The sequence below is a fragment of the Lichenostomus cassidix genome, chromosome 2 (genome assembly GCF_008360975.1).
Source record: "Lichenostomus cassidix isolate B80296 chromosome 2, HeHo_3.0, whole genome shotgun sequence".
Classification (NCBI taxonomy): domain Eukaryota; kingdom Metazoa; phylum Chordata; class Aves; order Passeriformes; family Meliphagidae; genus Lichenostomus; species Lichenostomus cassidix.
Window position 1 is genome coordinate 111,756,181 of NC_139482.1, and position 16,970 is coordinate 111,773,150.

The following is a 16,970-nucleotide window of genomic DNA, read 5'->3' on the forward strand; positions in this document are numbered from 1 at the left end:
GCAAACAAGACTTTCCGGCAACTTCCTGTTGCCATTTTTCAGCAAAATAAAGGGTCCTGAGGCACTAAACTGAAACACTACTAGGAAAGATTTTATCATTGGTTACACAGGCAGGCACCTGCTATTCTAAGATATCAGCTGAACATTTTGCTGCTGTGCAAAGAAAATAAGTCATGACTGTGCAACTGTTAAACAGCAATCTTCAACTCTTTAATTTCAGCTCACGTAAAAGACAGCACGGAGAACGACATCATGTAAAAATCTTTCTTAAAAATCCCAAAATTATATAAGCAACTTCATTTTTATCTACATACTTGTAAAAACTGTACCAGGAATTTAGGGGTGTAAGTAGCTCTCTAGTGGATTGAAATTTGTATTCATATACACAACATATTTTCAGCAGATTTTTACAGAGAAGTAAAAAAGAAACTTTCTGTCTGTAAAGTTCATCAGATGTAATGTACATCTGAGGCAATGATTACTGTGTGGCAGTTCCTACAAGGAATATTTAATTCATTAGACTATAAGAGAAATATCCAGTTCACGAAACTGTTCACAATACTGTTTCACGTTACTTTCGGAATTCCAGAAACTTTTGTAAGCTGGCAAATCAGACAGAGAGAAAAGGAAACAAACAAACAAGAAACAAACCCAACCTTGATTACAGAGACATTTTTCTCCCCTTCATGAAGTGACAGGGGGGGAAAAAAATCCCTTCATTATGACCTACTTGTCTAGAAACGGACTTTCAACCCCATGGTTAGGCTAAGATTTGCTCTACTTTCTCCCTAGGGCATAATTGTCAGACTGACTTACCGTGTGCCTTTTAGCCTTTGTTCTGCCTCTCACGCTGACATCAGGGAAGCAGTGATGTAGAATAAAGCAGGGGTGGGCTAGGTTAGTCCACTGTTTGTGTCGTTGTGTGGTGTGCAGGGACACTCTGTGATACTCTAGTGAGCTGCTAAGCTTTTTTTGTAGGCTTTGTGTCATTTACTTAACGACCAATCTCATTAGCTGCCAGGGTACAATGGGCTGATGCATTTTCTATGTACATACTCTACACAGTGACCCTCAAGGTTGCCGAAGGTCTATTTAATCAGTCAAAATGCTGAATATATTTGCAGTAAATCACAAAAAAAAAAAAAATACAGGACCACAGAGGTATCTCATGAGTGTTTACTCTTTCCTGGGAGTTATTTGCAGGTAATAAACTGATAGGAGTTGCAGGCAAAAGCAAGGGCAAAGAAGGGAAAAGGGCACTCACTGGGTTTGCACTGGTCACCTTTAATTTAGGGAACCTTGGGGGCCCTGCATATCGCTGTGTCTCTGCTTGTTAATTTCTCCATGCAGTTCATGCTTCGGTGTAATCACGTTATCACAATTAAACCCCTTTAAATAAGAAGAGCAGCACTAACAAAAACACAGAGCCTTTCGCACATTGGGGAGGGGATGTGTTTGTGTGTGTCTGTGTGTGATATTTATTTATTAACTTCCTTACTACAGGCAACCTCAGGGCTGGCATCTTTGCATTTCTAACCTCTCGTCAGTTACAAGGTAAAACCCTTTTAACTCTTATGAAAAATGAAATGCTGAAAAGCTCCATGAATCACGACAGCTGTCCATAAGTAACAGGGAGAGTTCTATTGTCCAACTTGTCCCTGGATAAAATGAATACTTTACAGCAGAGGCTGTTCAGCTTGGCTAAAGAGTATGGGGAGAAGGGGAGGAGGTCACTGGAGATTTCGCACACTAATTTAATCTGGGAAAAGGACAGGCACTGCATCTCACTTGAACAGACTGGCGGCAATCTGGGCTCCCACAGAACTATCTCCTTTTGCCTGTGTTCTATTTATTCCTTATCTCTGTTTACCAACCGCTAGGTCCCTTTCATTCACACCACGAGGCCGTTCTCCTACTATCAGTCAGCAGCTGACACTGTGGAAGAGCCTCAAAGGCAAAAAAAAAGGGATCAAAACTAAACCAAAGCTGTATAAACAAAGCAACAGTAGAAGTAAATGCATAAATCCTAATTCTTAACCCAACCCACAGGGTGCGAACAGAACCTTTATAGTAAATCCAACAAACCCACCACAGTGAGCTATGGGCTACAGAGGAAATGGGAAAAGCCAAATATCATTCATGAAATCACCATCTCAAGCAGAAACATTGAAAATAGACATTGGAAGATATTTAGCTGGTTTCAGGGTAGCAGGTTCATCCGTCCTGTGTATTCCTCAGCAAGTAATGAGGCACAGGTTCACCTGTTTGTCTGGTATAAGATGAACAGGAGGTTTTTCCATTTGACCATCTTACTGTTCAAAAGCTTTAGCTAACTTTGCACTCCCTGCTTGTGATTTAGATTAAAGTAAGTAGAGGCAAGCACTTTTATAAAAAGCCTTTATCGGGAGATTGTGGTACTTTGGAAAACTTTATAGCTAGAAATTGGATGTCAATTTATTATTAAAGTATTTGTCCAATTAATTTTGCCTTTAAAACCCTGAGTCTTTAAATATCACCCTTTCTCAGTTGTTAACTTATATTTTTCAGTCATACAGCTAAGTTTTTAGCACTTAACATGAAACACAAATGGGTGCAGACAGGAAAAAAAGATTAAGCTTGTGACTCTAATAGAAAAGTAAAGTAATAAACTGCATTTGATGTTCTGGGTTTGGATTATTACAGTGACTTAACTACACATAAGTCTATTTTCTAATTTCAGTGGTCCCTTATTTTGTATACTTAAATTGACTTAATAAGAGACAAGCTGCAAATACTCATAGAAAGGCACCAATATTGTTTCACTGAAACAACCTAGCTTTTTAAACCTACAAAATCTATAACTCCCAAAGTAGGGATGATCCTTCTGGAAGAGGAGGTATGCTTTTAGAACTATTCTCAACTTTTTAAGACACAAAAACACTGGTTAATATCATATAGTCAATATACTGTCAACTGACTGATCAAGATAATTATAACAATTACAAAGAAAATATTACTCATTATCAAAGATGATCAACTAGACATAATTTCAGTTTTGATTTTCACCTATGTGCATTATGAGCAATGAAGACTTTACTACTTGGATCCTTTTTTCCAAATGAATTAATGAATTAAATTTATCCTTTCACCAGCTGCTAGGCAGCAGATGGAACCATTTCTGAAGCCTTGTTGAATTCAATCCATAAAACTCATTTCCTAGGATTAGCAGTCCAAAGTTTCTTTTAATGTTTATATACCGCTTGGGATTTTGAATTTCATGATGTTAAACTTTCAATTTAACTATTTTTTTTTTCATTTCATATCAAACAAATATGATCGTTTGGATTTCTATAGCTTTATAACCAAACATTTCAGGTCACATAAGGACAAGAATTCATTTCAAAAGCAATCAAGTAATGCAAGATTGAGATCTGGGGGTTTTTTTTCCCCTTTGTTTTGTTTACATTACAGCACTACCATAGAAACCATTTGTGTTGTACTCATAGATTAATTTAGACGGGTAAAGTTTTATTGTCTGTAACTCTGACAAAAACCTTTGTGTAAAAATTAACCTTAGTAAGCAGATTTTAAAAGTTACTGTGATCTCAGGATGTATTTGCTATTCACAGAAAAATGGCATGCTTCTGAATTAAGATTTCCATGCACAGCTTTTTTATAGTTGACTTTGTTGTAAGGTGTGTGTTTTTTCCTATTTCTGAGGGGGAAAATAAAAAGTAACAAATGGTGGCATTTCATGAACCCTTCAGTAAAGATGTTTTTCGGTGCAGTAACAGGAAATATTAGTCAGCTGCAGTACCCTGGACAGCTCCTCTTCTTTCATTTTCGGTTTTCTCACCTCTGCTACACACCTCTGTCACGAGAATCAGAGATCTGGGGGCTTGAACTGCAATTTCTTTCATAAAGATCCCTATTCATAGATCTCTGAACAAATTAAGTTATATTTGCAGCAAAGTTTCTACTTATTAGAAACCTACTGGAGAAAAAAGCAAAACAAAAAGACACCCTCTGCCGCTCATTTTTCAAAGACATATTATATTAAAAGTCTTGAGAATAAAACATCATGATGTCAAAGTCTTCCTGTTATTCAGCAAAGTAAATAAAACTTTAAAAAAAAAAAGTGATTCGTTGTTGTGTATAACAGTGATTTCCGCTAATTTGGCACAAGAAATCTATATTAATCTAATAATGCAGTAAGCCAAGAAGGCCACATAATAATAATTACCATTGAGTAATTGAATATTTAGAAGGAGGAGGAAAAAAAGGAAGACTGGTAATCTTAGCCTGCAGGCATGAAAGTACTATAACACAAAGATGATATTTACAAGTAAAAATAAAATGCTCCAAACTGGGAAGTTAAGAGGCAAAGCCTATATTTAGAAATTCCTCATTCCAAATCTGTATTATTTGTTAGCCACCTTAGAGCAGAAATATATTATTGTCTCAGAGAAAGCTTTCATCACAAATGCTGTAATTTTCCTCAAGAATTACAAAACCACTGCACAGCTAAACCAAAGAAGACACATCTATGCAATTAACTTAACTAATTTAATTGACAAAAGAGGTAATAAATGGTCGTTTTGAATCCCACAAAGATCCTTAAGTAACAAAGTTCACCCCATACAGTTTTACAGTTTAAGGATAAAATCTGGGATTTGTGCTTTTATAATCTCTTAAATGAAAAATTCACAGCACCTTGCACAAGATTGCTTTGCTATTTACATATGAAGGAAGACAAACATCTGAACTAAGTGCTTTGTTAAAGACAAAAGAAAGTCAGAGAGAGAGAGAGAGAGCTATTGCTGATCAGAGTGTTAAACAGACTTTCTCTAACATCAAATGCTATTTCATAAAAATTATCCTCCTGCAAAATGTTGTCCCAGAAGGTCCATTTCATTCTTCAACCTTGCCTGATATTACTGTCATTTAACTTTCTAAAGATTTTCTTGACACACACATTCATTCTGAAGTACAGTATTCACTTTTTTAATCAGAAGCTCTCAATTCACTCTCTGAATCCCAAATAATTTAAAGGACAGAAATGCCATGTTTTGAAAGACCCTTTTTCCCTTAGAGTAAAGCTAATAAATATATCGATCAACAATCTTCATTTCAAAAGCATTACACATGATTTTAAAGCATTGTAAAACATCATGAGAAAGCTCTCTTCTCTGTAATACAGAACTGCAAGTGAGCCTGCATCTATCGAACAGTTCCTAAAATACACTGGTCCCATTCTCTCTCCCTCTCCCACCTCATTTTTTTCTCTCTCTTTTTTAAAAAGCCAATATTTAAGTTCAGTAACTTTTCAAAATAAGAGAAAAAGTGTCCTTGTGATCATTTCCTCAAATCAAATAGCTAGAGCTGCAAATTTGCACAATTGTAAAATGTATATGAACAAAGGCTTTACTGAGGCAGTATAAATGCAATTACACCATGACATTTTATTCAGAAAGCTTTCTCAAAGCAGTTACAAGTAGCTATTTTTTAATTGAGGCCCAAAATAGCATTTAAGATAATGACCAAGCATACATTGTGGAAGAAACAGCATTAGTGTCATTTAAACAAAAAAGAAAAGTTTGCAGAGAGCATTTAAAGCATGGATTAAAACCCCTCAAACTTCTTAACACAAATCTCTCAAGATTTTAACATCGATATATGGACAGAATTTTTTTGCTTTTTGCAAGCTTAGAGCACAAACAAAAAAAAAAAGACAGAAAGTTACTAACAGTACAAGTTGCTTAAACATCAATGGGTTCATAGTGTGAAAAAGTTGTTAAACTTACTTTATTTTTGTTTCCAAAACTTATATGTTTCTCCTCCCTTGTGTGCTGAACTGTGCACTAAAGCTGTGCCTTTGAAAGGTAGTTCCCATGATATGACATCCAGCGCCTTTGACTGCCTAGAGATAAGCACCTGCGTTTGTGTCCCCTCTTTACGTCACACCTCCCTATTCAAACCTTCTCAATATGATTCACATTTGCACATCAACAGCCTCATGCGCATACACAGATTTTTTTCGGCTCTGGGCCCAAAACTTTCACTTTAATTTTCATCACATGATTGCTGTGGCATATGTCCTTCCAAACCTCCCATATATCAGTCATCATGCAAATGAGATGGAATATCACTCCTCTGCAGCAGATGGCCAGGGATGATAACAATGGCTCAACAGAGGAGATTCAATGTCCCTGACTTTATCGCCACGGCAACAACAACCTAAAATATATGTAATGGAAGTGGTGCTTATTAATTTTGCAGGCTCGAGTGTTCTGATTTTGTGAGTGAATGGGCTGAGTTAAAAAGGGGGCTGTGTCCTCCTGCCTCTAGAAGACTATCTATAAAAGCCAGGGACCTGGAAATTATTTTCAGTGACTAAGAAGGCAACAGCCTAGCAATTATTTGAGTAATTAGGTGTAATTCCTCCCTGTAGGCCTTGTACCCTCCTGTGCTTGTTTCACAGAAGCTCGTGAATTAGACAGGCACAGATACTGAAAAGAAAAGTGCCTCAAGATATAGCAGGAGAGCTTGCAGGAACTAAGCTTCAGTGATATGACACTTGGCCTCTACCAGGCTTGGTAAACACAAGCCCCAAGCCATAAGTAAATAGAGGCCCCACTCCACAAACACAGACCAATTAAAATTACAAAGGCAGCCACACTTCTGGGTGGGGCTGGGGGAAGCTTTATTCTGCCATGGTCTCACTGTGAGTTGCACACATAATGGTCTCTTAGTTCGGAGCACTAACTACCATATTCCATCGCTATCTGTCACTATCAAACCAAAGCACAAGGCTCTCTCCTGGCTGTGAGTTTCTCCCTAGGGATTGATCATGCACCTTTAAGGAAGTGTTTCAAAGTGAATTTTCTGTGTGTTGTCTTCTGAATGCAAACCAGAGAAAAGAAGTAAATGCAGCAGTTTGCTATTTATCTTCAACAGATTAACAGGCAGGAATAGTGATCAACATTTTACCCCTCAGCAAGGAAAATATTCACAGTGTCTCTTCACCCTGTTCATGCCACAGCTTTCACATGCTTTAATACTTTGGGCATGTGAGTAACCATTTGATTCCCCAGAAATAAAGTTCAGCTATAATCTGTATGTTTAACTAAGAAAATATAGAAACTTTTTGTCTTTTGTTCTTTTCCCCAGGGAAGGCCTTAGAAAAATGGAGAATCCTTTGTCTCCCTCTGCAGTAGAGGGGAGAATGTTTAAGTAAAACTGATGAAACACTCTGGGAAAGGAGTGGCTTCATCATGTGCTAAAGATTTAGTGCAGAATTGAACCAAGGAAGCTTGCTACCTCTTACACAAGATAATTCCTCAAAATTGGTAAGATTGTTGAAAGCAATCTTCAATCCTCTCCTAGTAGCCGACATACCCTGAGCCCTAAATTTAACACCAGTAAGGAGACACGAGTGACATCTGGAGGAAAACTGGGATGCCAGATGCTTTCTTGAAGTGAGTGATAGAAAACTCCAGAGGCAGTGCTGGGCCTGTGGATCCTTCTTTTTTTGTCAGAGCTCAACACATCTCAGCATTGCTCATGTTCTCTATTAGAATTTCCATTTTTTATGAAACCTGTCTTCCAACTAAACAAAAACCAACACAGACACATTTCTATTGTGCACCAATGTCATAAACATCCAGAACACTCACTTTTTTATTTGTCATATGACTGTGCCTCACCCAGCTCTCTCACCTTCAGACCTAGTAATAGATACTGCCCGAGTACAAATGTTATTAGCTCCCAACAGAATGATTCAAAAAACAAATAATTGTAAGGTAAAGCTTATTGTTCATCTTTACTTTACACTCTGGTATGGAGGTTGCAATTACATTTTCCAAACATAATGCTGCAGATAAGTTTTGTTTTCCTGTTTCAGAAAAAATCAGCTGAAATGAAAGCCTAGACTTTTTCAGAGTTTTTTTATGCATGTGGATTTTTTTGTTTGTGTGGGTCCGTGTATGTGTGCATGTGCAATAGTATTCTAGAATTGTATATGCCCATGTTCTTTACTTCTGTACATTTCATTCTTCACCTTGCTAATTTGAAATAACTCCCAAATGAGACACTTATTGACACGAGGAGATAGGTTTGATCCAAGTCTATGCAAAGCTCTGAAGCTCCTGGTAGTGGATCTGTAGTTGGACAGAAAGCCAATACGCAGAGTACTTCAGGAATGATGTTTTCCTGACAGCTTGTGTTATTTATGGGACTGGCCACTGTCTTCTGAACCAGATGGAGCTTTTCCTAGTTTTTCTTTTTTTTTTTTTTTTTTCTTTTTCATGATCTGCTCTGCATGGCCTTAATTGATCATAGAGATTGGCATTTAGGTCAGTGTCTTTATTTTTTTCAGGGTCAAGTATAGTCCTGGACTGTGAAGAACCTCACTTACCTTCAAGATGCAGCTCATTTAGCAGAGCTATTCAGATCCTCTTGGACATGGGAAGAACATGGGACTGAGAGGATGAATAAAATTTGTAGATACAGATTATGTTTTCCTGTATGATTACTATCTATATAGTTGCAGTGGTAGTGCCATGCATATTGAAAACTGCTTCCTAAAAAAGGATGTGAAATGTATTTGTTACATTCCACTGAGACACTTAATAAGTAAGAAAAAAAATTTTGTCATTAAATCAATCCTAATTAATGTTCATATTTAAAAAAATTTTGCATTTTGCATGGTTTGGTGTCCAGTAAGTAATGGAAAACTGGCAGATTGGATTGTGTTCAATATCCATTTTTAAAAAATGTACTTAGGATATAAGTGCTTAAAACTTAGCAAAACTTTAGGTTGCAACAGTCATCCTATTTTAATCCTCTAAGAAGTAGGAGGTTCAAAGCTTGCAAGACTAATGAGAAAAAGGTGAAGAAAGCTAAATTATCCCTCAAGCTGCAACTTAGGTAAAAGTGAAATATAATAGGAGAGTGTGACGGTTTGTTGCAGAAACACAAATGAAACAAATGTACATTGCAATATGCAGCAGTTACTATTCAGACTCATCATGGTAAGAAATGGTGCATGAATGCTCAGGTACAAGACTTCATAACCTTCAACTGAGAAATAAAATATTCCTCAAAGACCACAGATAAAATTGTAAGTCAATGGTGATAATACAGATAAACCAGACTGACAAAGCAAACTTCCTTGTAGACTGTACAGCAGTTACCTCATTGCTGTTCAAGTTCAGGCAAAATGTCTAAATATGCACAGAACTTTAAATAAGTACCCTGAATATTGTATTAAATAGCACTAAAATTTTCAATGTTTTCACCTGAGTTTAGTTTATCTTCCAGTTATGAGAGACTAATACAGTAAAAAACCTAGTTTTCCTTCCTCTGCGGATATAGATGTATTCTCTGTAACCTTGCATCTTAGCAAATGATATTTCAGATCTATTTAAAAGAGACAAAACTTATTTATGATGCTACCTCCCAAACAAAACAGAGATGCCTAAGAGACATCATGAGAGAAAAAATAGACAGTGGCAATAATCATAAAGAAACTTCAACATAACAAATGTATTTCTACTTCTGTGAACAACTATTAGCTCAGCAGAATCATAACTAAACATTCTTGAAAGGGTGAGGTATCAAAGAAATCAGAGAGATTACATGAGACGTATTGAATAACAAGCAATATGGGAGACGAAGCTTGATTCTTCACAAAGAGATAAGGGAATGAAATATTCTCTGCTGGTGCCAGTAAATTCATCACACGTGTTGGCTTCATCAAGCACCAAGTGCAGAGTCATTATAACAATTTGACAATAACATTACCAAAGTTGCCAAACCCATGAAGCACCTGGTTGAATAAAAATAATAAATCAGCCTGGAGTGAGTTATTTTAGAAGCCTTATGCTGAGGAAACCTGGCAGATATATACATAGAGTAAAAACTACAAATCATTAAGCATTCAACTTTGAAATGACATTTAGAAAATGTACTAACAATGTTTGTACAACATATTACTTCAAAAGTGTCAGTTTAGAGGAATAAAAAGAAGAAAGAAGAAAAGATACCTGAACTAATATTAACAAGGGAACAATTAACCGAATAAAATTATATATTAGCTCATGGGAATGTAAAGGTTTTCAGCATGTTCTCTATGAAATACTCTATTCACTGAAATAACAGAAAGATTTCGTCTTCTCTCTAGCCAATTTCTTTCTTAAATGTTTGCTCAATATTGTCCTAGAGAAAGCCAGCAAATTTTGAAGAACTCCTTTCCTGCCAATAAATTATACCACAGAAAGATGAAAACAGACACTTCAGGTGAGTTTTCTTGAAACCTCTTAGTGCAGGCATGCACCCAAGTCTCTTAGGCTTTCTATAAAAATACTCAAAGGACTTTGGAAAATTCTCCAGCAAAGGATGTAAAAAAGTAATTTTAATGGGGCTTATTGTTGGGGTTGTATCTCATTGAAAGCAAGATTAAAATATTTGCTGGTTAGAGTTGCAGTTTTGTGGAATACAGGCAGATCTAAAACTGGGGAGGGGGGGAGAAATAGTATTTTTGCAGTCTTATTTACTTTAGTATATAGCCTTAATAAGTAACTGAAAGCAGTTATTTAATAATCACTGAAAATTAGGTGTAGGTGAAGTCAAATATGGATTAAGCCTTTCAAAAACTCTCATAATAAAGCTAAATAGTAACAAATTTTCTCAGCATTCGCTGCTAATTAAAAAAAAGCCCTCAAACACATCTTTCTTCTAATCATTGTATTATTAAATGCATAAATAAAAAACAATAATCATATTGCTATTGTGGTAACTTTCTATCCTAGGCACTACCAGATTTTCATTTGCATTTTAGATAGCTGATCATCTGGAAAAACTCTTTTGAGTCACAATGTTGGATCGTGTCATAAATTAGTAATTTTCTAGTTTTAACTCAAAATGCAAAATTACTCTGTTTATGTAAATCTTATTTTAGAGAATGTTTCTCTTCTAAATTATTGATCTGTTTGCTGCCTATTTTAAGTGTTTGTGACTGTATATGCCATTCCTGCTTTTCACACACCATCATAAATGTGGTAAGAACTTTGGATGACACCTCTAACTTCTACTGTTAGCCTCAAAAAACTTCATAATGAGTATCTGCAGCATCAGACTATTGTTTGGGAATATAATTATTTCTAGCAGAGCAAATGAGCCCTGAAAATGTTAATACAAAGCTCACCTAATCCAAATAGTCCTGAGAAGTACAAAACCTAACGTAGTTGTCTAAATATCCTGAGCTCTGACAACTCTGTCCTTCCCTCAATTCCATTCGTATTTTTCCTTAGGTATTTTTTATTAAAGCCTAACCAAGGCAGCTAGGAGCACTCCAGTTTCTGTTTGAGAAACATTCTTTCTCTGATTTGGACTTGCCTGCAGGCAAGTGTGTCTGCTTGCTCTGTTTCTGTTGCTCACATTCCACAGTTTTCCAGATTAGAGAATTCAACAGGTAAACACTCATCTGCTGAACACCTGTCTTGCAGCCTAAGTTCCTATCCTCAGATTTCCCTAGGCTTCCAGCTGTGCTTCTTCAGAGTTTTGTGGTTGATAGCCATGCCTTGGGAAAGTGCCAAGGCAACCTTTTCTGCTGCTCTCCCAGCAACACACACATAACTCCAACACCTATTGCCAGCAATGTCTTACCTCATCCCTGACAGCTGCTTCCTCCAGGGAAATTCTGCACATCATTTTCCTTTCTCCTTTCTGCTTATGTGAAGGACATACTTATTCTCCAAAGAAAACCCTAATGACATTGTAGAAACAGTGATCTTAGTGTTCCTGGGGTTTAAAAATTCTACATGGTGAAGCGAAATTCAAATGGGTCTCAACATTAATTATCACTATGAAAAAGCCAGACGAAAGAAGTATTTTTAAATACATCTTTTGTGGATATAAAGACAGAAAATATTGGCATCTTCTTCCTTCTTTAATCCTCCAGGATTTTGGCACAGGATTTTCCTTCTGCTTCTAAATTTTTAGGATATATTTTATAGATATATCCTACTAAAACCAGACTAACTTGTTCAGTAGAACCATCTTCTTAGTTCAGAGATTTCTATTAAATTTTTAAAACCTTGTCAGGTTTCATTGTTTGTTAATATTTCTAAATTTATGTTGTTTTTTTTTAATAACATTTCAATAATGTTGTTGAATTTTGAATAACTTTACTGGGATGTGTTTAAAGAGTTAAGTTATGCCATAAGACCCAAGTATCTCACAAGGACATCTTAAGCATTGCATGAAAAGGATCCAAAGGCAGTATGTGTATTTGATCACAATTGGATTTAAATTTACATATTGTGCATCTTGTTAGGATTTTAAAATTCCATACTAATGCAATAAACAATTACAATACTTAACGTTATAATACAGTGTATGCAAACTTTGGCTGTCCAAACCACTATAAAGAGACATATGTAAAATAATATCTGTTTTCAAGTATCTATAAACAACTATATATTTTAATATAGAAATATATATATTTACATTTTTACACATAATATAATTAAGCCTTCAGGGCAAAAAAACCCCTTCTTTCTAACACTGAAGAGACTATTTTAGTAGAATGGAAATAGTACCATAAACTTTTTCTAAATAGCCTACACAAAAGTAAAGGAGAGCCGTTAGAGGAGTTTTTTGTCTTTTTTTTTCCTCAGTGAATCAATGAGATCTACAAGAATGCCTTGTCTTCAATCATAAAGTATTTAAAAAGCTTAGATCCAGAAAGGGATAACAACCATCTGAAAAAAAGGGGAACTATGTTTCCATGGACTAGACTTGCTTTCTTTTCTTACACACTTTGTCGAACAGCCTGCATGGCCAGAGGCTATTCTGGACCTAATCCTAGGAAATGAGCCAAGCGTGATAAATATGACTGAATGCTGGGAGTGGCTAGTGTAAACCACTGTGTCATTAGTCACTAGCCCTCAGTAACTAAGTATATGTTTTCTTCTGGCATTTCTAAAAGCAGTCTTTCAATTTAACTCTTAGTCATTCCTTCTGTGTTGGAAATGTCAACCAAGAATATGCAGAGAGCATTAGAAAGTAATCATTTGCTCAAAAACTCCGGGCAGATCAATACCTGAATTAGCTTCACTTTGGGATATACACCACACTCCCAAACATGACTTGCTTTTGAAAATATTGAACAGATTGACTAGTCCTATCACCATACAAGTCACCAGCAAAATATTCCTACTGTCAGAAGCAAGAGAAAAATTAGGTCCATCCTTCCTAATAGAGAAAAGGCAATAGATTTATTATAGTAAATTATTTGAAAATAATTTCAACTAATAAGGGCAGATATGGCAGTAACTGCAAAAAAAGCCCCAAAAACCTAAAAATTTAAACATGTTAATTTTTCCTTACTCACTGAAACTTTGTAACAGTTAAACAATTTGCCCTCAATATTGGGGGAAAAGAAAAGCTAAAAATAAAACCTAATCATCACACCCCACTAAATAAACAAAAAAATCCTCAGCTATTCTTCTTTGCTTTTGGAGAAAATATGGCAATTTGTATTCCAATTTTTTCAAGCCAAAGTTACAGGGGGCTAAAATAGGGCTTTATAATGGAAGTTGATTGCAACCTTAACTATAGAGGGGCTACTGCCTTTCCATAATAAAGAGCTGCACATTTCCAAGGAGGGGAGGAGAATACTGCTCTGCATGACTTCTTGTAATTTTGTTTCTTTAAATTAAGGTTGTGTCTAGAGAACTTTCTTAGTTCTTTTGAGCATAAAGTTTTATATTTCACTTCGTGTGGTTTTAATTTTGATCCTAACACAGTGGCATTTTGCAGTTGTTACATTTTAGAAATAGGGAAAAATATGAAGCTTTGCACTTTGTCAGAGCTATGATCACAATTTAGTTTGGCGTTCATGTTTCTTTTGGGGGGAGTTGTTGGTATTTCTTTGTTTTGGGGTTTTGGGGGGGTGGTTGGGTTTTATTTTTGGTATGAATCATATGAAAAAGCCATGCAGGCTGAAGCAGCAATTTAAATGTATTTGGATTTAGTTTGGTTGCTTCATATTATCTTCTTACTTAATGGTAGAATGATTTTTGGCTGTTTAAATTTCAGTCTGGAATGTGTGCTATCTCTTTTTCTTTTTTTCCGGGCATTAAATGGGTGAGACCACAGAGACAGTGTCAGGAACATAAACTGTGACCATAATAACCAGTGCCCAGGTATGATATTATTAGCCTCAGTTTCTATTGCACAAAGGTTTCACTAGCAGTAAATGCTTCTCAGTCAGCTGGATGTTTCACCATTACAGGCTGCTGACAAACAACAAACAGCAAGAAAACGAATGAGATTATGCAAACTTAAATTTGGATTGTTTTTAAATAATTATAAATCATATTGGTTTGGGTTTTTTTCAGTGTCTTCAAGGGAACACAGAAGAGGTGAGATGTGGTAAAATGGAACATCACTGGAGGAATGATTTAATTGCATATGAATTCAGATACATGGTTTGGTCCCAAAAGTTTTGTTTATATTTAAATCCATTCTTACCTATTGCTCCATTGCTTCTAATATCTGCAAAAAAGCATTGGGCTAGCTTTTGTGTTACGCCTATGATTAGTGAACCTAACACTTTAAAATGTTTTCATTACAGTGGGAGGTGAGAACATCCTTCCAAATTAGGGCCGGCATTAAGGCATAAGGCATGCACATGAAGAGCCTACCACACTTACAAGCACAACTCCTGGGTATAAAGGCACTTGCCTTTCTAGAGACAGGAGGCAAAAAAACTTCACTTGTCCTAAAGATGGATTTTTTTTCTCATAGTTTGGAAACTCTTTGGAGCAGAACTATAATGTGCCAGTGAGGATTGCTAAAAGATTCATGCATTTTAATTATTTTCTGCAGTATTAAAATCTTAAGCAACTATGGAGGAAATTAGTTTAAAAATTTAATTCTCACACACACTTATTAATTGAAATTATGGAATAAAGGACTGTATTTAAAGACAAAATTTATTTTCACATTTACAAAATATCTCCTAACATTACTGCCCAAGTATATAACGTGTGTTTTCTTGTGTATTCTTTCTCTAGAATACTATAAAGAGTAGCCTTTCATGTTAAAATTATCCTTTCAAAATATTAATGAAAACAGTAACATTGTATTTCAAAAGTCTTATTTAGAAAACACGAGTGTGGCATTTCACACTTGAAAAGGGTGCTGTTGCATTTCTAGCAGAGAAAACAGGAACCAGGCCTTTTTGGGTATCCAGGAAGAATAATTCCTTTCTGATTTAGGTACTCAAAGTGCAAAAAAAAATTAATTATCAGGTCTTGAAGAATCAGTAACACTTTTTTCCTCTTCAAGTCTGTGTGTGAATAAACGTGAAAAAACATAAGAAAGACTAGTCATACAACATCAAACCATGGAACACATTATAACCATTTTATCTAAAAATCAGTTCTAAGTGTAGAATGTTTCAGTAGTTTTTATAATGTATCTAAACTATAATTTTATCTAGCAATTGTAATATCAATGCTTGATTGCCTATGTACCATGCTAAATTCCCATTTCCCCACTGAAACAGGGACTCACATTATGAGTAAAAATTTAAGTCCCTCACATAAAAAAGTGCAATTTTACCTCTTCAAAAAAAATACACAAAATAAGTAGTTGAAGAAATATACATTCAGATGATTTTATTCAAATGTGAAGCTAGTGTATCTTCCAGATTGTCAAAAAGAAGTAGCAAATGTAGCACAAGATTCATGCTAATCAAAAATCCCCATCTTCATAGTTCAAACTTGCACCAAGAAAATAAGTTCTAATGCAATTCTTTGAGTTAAGCTTTATTGCTCATTTATTCAAATGATTGTAAGAATTAGATATTCAAATTGCTCTGACTTTCATCTGTCTTTACTCATCTATGTTCTGCAGGAGTTGATTAAAATATTATGGTATTAAACACTGTAGACCTCTAACTCCAAAGAATACACTGATATTAAATTAAAACTGAGTAAAGCCAGAAAAAACTACCAGACTGTGAATGGACCAACCAATATTTTTAATTCTGCTTAGTAGGTGCCATTGACTAAAAAGCAAAATTTAGTCACAAATTCACCAGGAATGGAATAAAAAATGAAGCATGTGATTATTTTCCTAATTAACTTACCAAAGATATGACTTATTTTATAATGTTTTAAAGCACCAATATGCATTAATTTGTATACTGCTATATGTAGGAAGTCAGTTAAAGAGAGAAATTTTGCTAGGGTAAGCACTGTCAAACACAGAACAAGAATCATGGAGCCAGAAAGTACAAGGTCTTCTTCACAAAAAGTTATTTTTAAATAAAGCCATGATGAGAGTTAAATCCATTAAATCCAGAAAATAGAAATTTAGACCTTTAATGTACTGCTCACTTGCTTAATTATTTATTTCCATTGAAGTTATTTTGTTCTTTGCCTTGAAGGCTCAGTTTTACCATAAATAAACAGCACATCCAGGAGTTTAAATACACTAAACTCATTCATAAAAATCACTAAATGTTCTGTCACCAAGAAAATGCCTGTCACTGGGACTTTAAACATTTCAGCACTCCTAGGATAAAAGTGCAGTTCATTGTCAAATTTTGACTAGGAATGGCACACAACTGCTTCGTAATGGCTAGTTTGAGTGCTATAAAAATCTGAAATTATGTCCCCCAAAAAAATAAACAAAAAGTAGTCACTTCTATTAAAACAACAAAATGATTAAGACTTAAGGGAAAGTACCATATCTTAATAGTGTATTTCAAAAATCATCTGACAGCTATTGCTTGTTAAAACGAGCAGGTTTAGTGTGCTAGTTGTGAGACTCATGATTTAGAGGTTACTCACTTTTAAGTTCCTAATGTGGAGCACTGCAAAGGGCTACCTGACCTCATACACTATTCAGATAGGAATGCTGACATCCAGTGCAGAAGTATTACTAGCAAGCTCAGAATTTATCTTATTTTATTA

General features: G+C 35.4%; 1 protein-coding gene across 2 annotated transcripts in view; it reads right to left on the minus strand.

The window, feature by feature from the left end:
• Window positions 1-16,970, minus strand: part of ST18 (ST18 C2H2C-type zinc finger transcription factor) — a 169,186-nt gene that overhangs the window by 94,599 nt on the left and 57,617 nt on the right. Inside the window, exon 1 of one of the 2 annotated variants that reach the window (XM_085052833.1) lies at window positions 817-937. The exons of the other annotated variant lie outside the window; for it this stretch is intronic. The gene's annotated coding sequence lies outside the window, so the exon portion shown is untranslated. Of the gene's footprint in view, window positions 1-816; window positions 938-16,970 lie in introns of those variants that run through there. 2 annotated transcript variants of the gene reach the window in all.